Source organism: Cryptomeria japonica, chromosome 11 (genome assembly GCF_030272615.1).
Source record: "Cryptomeria japonica chromosome 11, Sugi_1.0, whole genome shotgun sequence".
In the NCBI taxonomy this organism is placed as follows: Eukaryota; Viridiplantae; Streptophyta; class Pinopsida; order Cupressales; family Cupressaceae; genus Cryptomeria; species Cryptomeria japonica.
In genome coordinates, this window is record NC_081415.1 from 543,355,503 (window position 1) to 543,363,486 (window position 7,984).

General features: G+C 36.2%; 1 pseudogene; it reads left to right on the plus strand.

Moving 5' to 3' along the window:
- The first annotated feature begins 6,130 nt into the window (after positions 1 to 6,130).
- LOC131041695 (proline-rich receptor-like protein kinase PERK1) lies at positions 6,131 to 7,383 on the plus strand (annotated as a pseudogene).
- The last annotated feature ends 601 nt before the right edge of the window (positions 7,384 to 7,984 follow it).

Sequence of the window (7,984 nt, forward strand, 5' to 3'; positions counted from 1 at the left end):
GTTGTTTTGCATAATAATCTTGAGATGCTCCAAAAGTATTCCCATTGCTAGTGCACCACGACTCGATTCCATTAAATAATTGATATGTAGTACCCCTACCGTAATCGATTTCTAACCTTGGTTTAATCTTGATTAGTTTATCGTAATATTATGTTATAGTCAGATGTTGATTTTACGCATAGCTATTGATGTGGTTCTCACACTAGTTTTATGCTAGTTGTTTAGTGTTCTTATTTCATGGTATTCATCGAGCTAACGCATTCATTAAGTTATTATATATGTATGCATGTATGATCGTTGGTTGCAGGAGATTTCAGGTACGAAGTCGCATGAGTGCGAGGTTCGTCGTCACCTGGTTTTGCAGGTTTGAACATACCTTTTAATCCTTAGAGTTGGATTAGGTGGTCGTAAGACCCTAGTCGACCTTAGTCGTGCTCAAGTGAGCATCGTCAGTCGTCGTCGGTAATCCCTTCTTGTTTGGGTTTGCGAGTCGTCTGTTTGGTTGACCTTCTCGGTTTGCGTGCCTGGTGTGTTTGGTTAATTGATGAATTAGTCCTTAGTAATTTTCTTTATTAAATATATGCGTTTGTGCATTAAGGATTAATGGATTAAATTAATCAGGTATTCGTTATGCGATTTTCATTGTTAATGAATTGCCTATTTTAAATTGGAAGCAAATTTGATTTAATGATTGATTTGGAATATTTAATGCATTTTATATATGCTGTTGAAAAAGAAATTTTTGTATTTTATCGCAATAGACGTAATTGCATTCTGTTGGATTCTGAAATTTGAAAGGTTAAATTTAATTGATTGAGGAAATCGAATTTTGAATTGAAAAGGCAAGTTATTTGTTGTGTTTGTGAGAAAGGATTAATTTTTAAGTATTATTTTTAAATAAAAGTTTTTATTCCAAAAATAGAAAATTTTGGGTCAACTCTTCCATATAACCCAATTTGGGAAATTTGGAGAGGATGGACAAATTTGGAGAAGATGTTGGGTGGGAAGAAATTTTGGAAGTTTTGGGAAGAAATGATGCTGGATCTGGCAGGATTGGGCTCTCCCTCAGCCATACCAGGATTGCGAATTAAGGTAGGACTCTGAATTGGTCATTGAAAATCAATCTGAATGTGCATTATGAATTTGGCTGGAAATTTTTATGGAAATGTGTATTTTTCTTCATGGCTGTTTGGGTGTTTGAAACCCTTTGTTATTGGGAAGGATGAGAAATCCTTCAAGAAATTGTGATATTAAACTCAGTTTGTTCCAAACCGAAATTGTTAATCCAAAGTTTGAGTTGGGTTGTATTGTTTGCTTTCAAAACCGAACTGGGTTAAAAGGAAATTCATATGTTTTTTTTTTATTATTGAACTGGGCGTTCATTTTAGTTCGGACTGTGTGTTTTGATTAGCAAAATGATATTAAATGCCGTACTGGGTGTGTGTTCGAAGAAAGTTTCATTTGCTTGTTACGAAACCTGGGCATATTGTTTATTATTTCGGGGCGTTTTTATTTGTTATACTGTGGGTCGGGGTTCGGGAGAGCGGGGAGCGGAGCTCCACCCGCTCCCCTCCCCTTCCCCCACGCGTCCCCCGCTCGCTTCCCCAGGTTTCTCCCCCCCACCTCTCTCGCTGGTGTGTTGCTACGCTCGCGGCACACTGCGGTGGCCGCAGGGCGCCGCGGACCTGCGGGCACCGCAGCGGCGCCGCCGCTCGGTAATGCCCAGCGGCTAGGGTTAGGGTTACGCCCGCCCTAGCCGCGTTTTTTTAACGCTTTTCCCTTTTAAAAAAAAAAGAATAGAAACATAGTTTTATTTTAAAATGCGTTTTTAGTTGTTTCAAACATGGTTAAAAAAAAATGGTGGTTTCAATGTATTTTGTTTGGTATTAAAAAAAATATACATATGTTTTTAGTATCATGTTAATGAAGTTAATTTTTTTTATGTTAAGTTTTAGTTAGTTTCTTAATTAGGAATATGGTAGCATTAATCTTGGAAAATGATATTTGGATATTGATTAGTGTTATAACGGAGTTATAGGTGAACTAACTATTCATTTTCATTTCATGATTTTTGCTCCCTTCCTGATTAAGTTCTGAAACTGTGAACTTTTGCAATTGAATATTGTTGTTTATATTCCGATGGATCTGGGATTAGTGAATCTAGATCTCACCCTCTAGCTGATTAGAGCATTCGGCTAATTGAGAAATAGTGAAATATTTATCGATGGGTGTTTAAATTGAAACGATGTGCCTTTGGAAATGATTAGCTTCTTTAGTTTCTCTTTCTACATTTTTATTTACGTAATTCGTATAATGCACCTGGAAGTGAAATTATGAATCTGTAGAGATTGATTTTAGACCAGGATGTTAATGATGTTAGATTGGAGATTAAATAGCTCATTTTAATTGATTAATAGTTGTCTGATTTTATTAATGTAAATTTGGTTTAAAAACTCTATACGGCTTAATTTGCCTGTTCGATGCTTTGAACCTTAACAGTTAGAAAACCAAGAACAACTTATCCCCTTGATGAGGTAGATAACTGTAAGCTGATTTAGATCTTGTAGAAAACTTGATCGCCTTGTAATGTTTAAATCAATTTGAGAAATATTGTCCTTTCTGATTATTGCTTTGCGAGTTTAATTTCTGTATTCGCCTTTAATTATGAAATGGCATGTTTTGCTTGTTTAAAAGGACCCTATCGTATGGATGATTTGGTGTTCCTGTTTCAGTCCTCGAATTTTGAGTTGACTATGGATTGTGATGTTGACTTAGTTGGTTATATCCTCTTTGAGTGAGTCGAATAATGATTCGTGGCTAACCTTAGTTGTCAGGTCTCTAGTTAGAGTACCGTCAGTAAGTGATTACCCTTGAGTCGTGTTTGACCAGATGATTGTATCTCTCTTCTTGAACTCCGTTCGTCTTACCATGTGTATTCCGTGGTTTGAGTTCGTCTGAGTTAGTCTAGTGTCGTATGGGAAAGTGGCTTTCGATTGGGGGCCGCGCCCAAAGTGGCTGCTGGATAACCCGTCGAAAGTGAGTCTAATAAGTGATAACCTAAGTAGATTAGAAAATAATTTATAAATAAGATAATGTGCCTCACACATGGGACGAGTGCTAGCATAGACTCGACATGCTGTGAGAAGGCCTGAAATGGCAAACCACCTTCCTTGTCTTCACGAGAGGATGTGTGGGTCCACATGAGGCTTGGATGGGCCGGAAGTTCGGATTAGGTTGCCAGGGTTACCAGTGTATGGGCCGGGACCTATGAAGACTTGCCATGGTACCCCTACCAGGTTGTGTGATGACACTTGTCCCTATGTTCGCTAGTGTGTGTCGTTTTGTCCTGTTTTGAGTACCTTTGTGAGTCGTCCTTTGTCTCTGCCCTTGTGAGTATCGGTTTCATGTTAGACCCTTGGGTGGTGATGGTTCAGTTTATGGATGGTCTCATGGACTCTTATGTTATTAGCTTTGACTATGTTCAGCTGGATCCTGTTCCTTGTAAGGATCGTTTATGTATTTATTGACCGATGTGGTCGCTTGTATAATGTTTATGTATCGCCTTGATGGCTGGATTGTATGGTGTAACCTCTTGTACTCTTAACCTTATTATTTATCCGAGGGGGTCTTGCAGTTGAGCAGACCCGGAGATGTAGCCCTTTAGGGGTGAACTCCGAGATCATTATGGTGTTATGTGGTGTATTCTCTTATGTCTCTTTATTCAGCTTTTTCATGTATGTTTATTTTATGTAAAATGGTTAAGTGGATAATTGGAATTAACTATTAATGCTTATATTCATTTCTTCCTTGAATGCCATGTTAATCGAATGCATAATTGGTTGAGATGCGATTTATCGTAATGCATGTGTGAAATCGTCCTTTAAATGCAATAAGTTGGAATATGAAATAATGTAACTTAGAGTAATGAATTAGACTCAGTTGTTGTTAAGGGAATTAAATATGCTTGGAAAGATCTCTTACGTTATGATGTTATCCTAGTGTATTAGAATGTTAAATGTATGGTTTGTAATTTTAAATGAAAAGCTTGAATGAGAATTATGAATGGATCTTAATGGATGAATCTTTGTTGTGATTTATATTTCTGTCCTTTGAAAGAAATTATCCTAATATGAATTATCTCGTTGTTAAGATAATTAGCTTAATGGATTAATTGTGTGAGTTAAATGAATTGTGATATTTAAGTAATCTCGTTGGGAAACTCTTTAGGAGATTGGTTGATGTCTTCCGCTATGTAATCTGAATCTTTGGTATCATGTTGCATCTTATGTGTTGTATCTCTAAAAAAAAAAAAATTGCACTGTATTCTTGTGTTATTTTGGCTTATCCCTTCGGGGTTTCCTGGCGGGGCATTACATGATATTGCTAAAAAATTTACTCTTTCAATGATTGCAGAGCTCACGTACAAGTCTTCAAACACATCCAAATCAGGCTACTATGCTGCAGTTATTTACCTAGAACTCGTTCACACTACAATAATCAATAGTGCATTGTACGCCTACACCACAAGACTTAACAGTTTATTGTACGTAATATTTTCCATGTTATCTAAATTTCCCACCTTTTCCCTTTTCTTCTTTACAGCTGGCAATAATTCTATCAATTTTACACTTATCTAAGTCCTGCTCTATTCTCAGTTTATGATTAAATTGTTTATCTGATACAATTTAAATCTTGTTGCATTGCCATTAAAAATTATAATATTTTTGCATTGTCATGGTTCTTTAAACTACCAGTATGTATGCTTGAGGCTTCTGCTAACTCTACAATGTGCTTTGCAACAGCATTAGGCCCCAGGGAAGATATAATCCATGTCCTTAATGTCCTAGCAATTAGCATGGCTTCGGTTGTTAACTAGAACCACATTTGCTAAAAATTGTAACTGATGGCCTTTTGCCTTCTCTGCTCTAAAATTCTCTCCATACACTAACTTTACAGACTTCAACTTCTTTGTTAGCAATGGCATCTTGCAAAACATGACTATCATTCTATTTTGGGTATTCTACATTTATTTTAGTATCTTGTTTTTCTAGACATTTTAAGGTATAGGAAGAGAACAGTTCACATGGGGAATAGTCCCATTGTCCAACTGAACCTCCTCAAATTTCAATTGCAACATTCCATGTGTTCACAGTAAATTTTGAATAGACCAGATTTGTTAATTCTATGTAAACTCTAGTTCCTCACAAACAACATCTAATTGAAAAAAAAAACCTTTAAATCTATTTTATTTTGTTGAGGCTTTCATCCAAAGAGGGTATTTTACTGTTACGCCAGATGACTGGTCAAAGCAGCAACCATATCCAATGCTATAGACATAAGAATATACCAGATCTGCCTAATTTTGACTAGACACAGTTTGAGATAGCAGAGGAAAGCCATAATATCAAGCTTGTCTGCTCAAAATATTGAGCTGGTACTTGCCTTTTAAATTCCTTCAAAAACTACCATTTATTTGTCATCGGTTGTAACCTCTGTCATGTAGTCTTCTCTTTACTTATCAACCCCCATGTTAATGTCTGTGCATATGATGAATTCCTTAAGTTTTCCTTAATGCCATGTACTTCACTGCCATCTTAATTGTCTTAAAGGATTTCATAATATCCTTCTATAATTTATTACTAACATATAGAAGAGATTTTATGTTTGTCATTGTCATCTTTAAGACTCCATTTATTTGGCTTTACTAGGGCTGTCACCATGTCACCACTCCATTACAAACCACTCATCAAAACTATCTTGATTTGCTGACCTTGACCATCCTTGTTAATATTGACTTTTAGTTATGTTGTTCTTATTGTCTTATCTTCTTGTAGACTTACTATATGGCATAAGGTTCTAAATTTGTGTTGGTTTCCAGGCTATCCCAAGATTACTCATCGTGGGATCAAATCATCCAATATTCTTCTAGATTTGAACTTTGAAGCTAAGGTAGGCTACTGAGCAACAAACTCTATTTTATAACCTTAAATATGCAATCCAATCGGTCTTGATAGTTTTTGGCTTCAGGTTGCAGATTTTGGACTAGCAAAGCTTGCTTCTGATGGCTTTACTCACATCTCCACAATCCCCTTTCTTCTTACCAATCACAGGGAAAAAACAAGTGACAATGATGGATTGGCAACATAAGATAAAGATTGCAATAGGAGCAGCCCGTGGACTTGCTTATCTACATGAAGATTGTTAGTTATGTTGTTCTTATTGTCTATCTTCTTGTAGACTTACTATATGGCATAAGGTTCTAAATTTATGTTGGTTTCCAGGTTATCCCAAGATTATTCATTGTGGCATCAAATCATCCAATATTCTTCTAGATTTGAACCTTGAACCTAAGGTAGGCTACTAAGCAACAAACTCTATTTTATAACCTTAAATATGCAATCCAACTGATCTTGATGGTTTTTGGCTTCAGATTGCAAATTTTGGACTTGCAAAGCTTGCTTCTGATGGCTTTACTAATGCCTCTACAATGCTTATTGGAACTTTTGGGTACAAATATTTCAATTGCATAGTCAATTGTGCTTCCCACTTTCTCTCCTACCCTTCATTTCATCCGAATCTATTTGCTACCTTTTTTCTTTCTAATTCAAGGAGACTTATCATTTGTATGGGCAGGTATTTGGCTCTTGAATATGCTTCAAGTCGTAAATTGACAGACAAATAAGACGTTTTTTCTTTTGGTAGCATGCTCCTTGAATTGATTACTGGTCTTAGGGCAGTAGATTCACCTGCATCATTTACTAAAGGAAGTCTAATGGATTGGGTTAGTACCATAGCTGTGATTATAATGTATAATGTGATACTATTACTAACAAAAATCTTATGCCAATTTATCAAATATCCATGGTTTAAAACTGGTACGAGGATTTATCATTGTGCGGGCTCAACCCACCCTTACTCAAGCACTTGAAGATGGCAATGTTGATGAACTTGTTGATCGCCAATTGCAGAACTAAAATTCAAATAAGATGATGCAACTGGTTGCATGTGCAGCCTCTTCTGTTCAATATTTTGCAAGAAGACACCCTCGTATGGCACAAGTATGTTGTCTACTTCTAGTGACATATATTTGTCAAGCTTTGAATTATATTGTGTGTACAACATGCTTGTATTTCAATGCTATTGTTTTGAGTGCCTGGACTGAAAGTAGCCATGTTCTCCAGATAGCTCGAGCCTTGGAAGGTGATGTTTCTCTTGATGATCTAAATGAGGGAGTGAAACTAGGGCATAGTACTGTGTATGGAAGGTGATGTTTCTCTTGATGATCTAAATGAGGGAGTGAAGCTAGGGCATAGTACTGTGTATGGATCATATGGAAGCACGGACTATGATTCCAGCCAATATCTTTTTAAAGCTTTTCATTAGTTTGGCTTATTCTATAAAATTTTAAGCAAAGCATTGCAATTGAATGTTTAAGATATCCTAGACCACAAGCATGAATGTTTGATACTCTCAGAAAATTGTGACAGAAAATTATATCAAACCTCTTTTTTGGCATTGTGTTTGGTTAAATTCAGCTTGTATATTTTCCTTTCTGAATAGATGCACTCAATTTCCCCTATTATGTTCTGGCATTGGTTTCTATTGCAGAGTTATGAATCAGAATTGATTACAGATATAAATATATAGGTATTTGCCTCTTATCACTTTTAGATTTAAAACAGAGAGGACAATGGAGGCTTTTACTGGAATTTGTCTTCCTTCAAATGGTCTACTTGTTAGACTGTCACACTCGATTCTCAAACGTTTCAAAGATTATGGGAAATTCTACCTACATAAATTTTGCATCAATCTTAAATGCATAAGTAACTTGATCAAGCAGGCCATCCAATCAACATCATGACTGCCTGAGTCATAATCCCACTTAGTAATAGGACTAGCTATACGTAAGCTTTTGTTTCTACTTCTTGCAACTACATGTATTAGACTGTCATAGGAATAGGGCAGGTTTGCTGATAATTTTTTT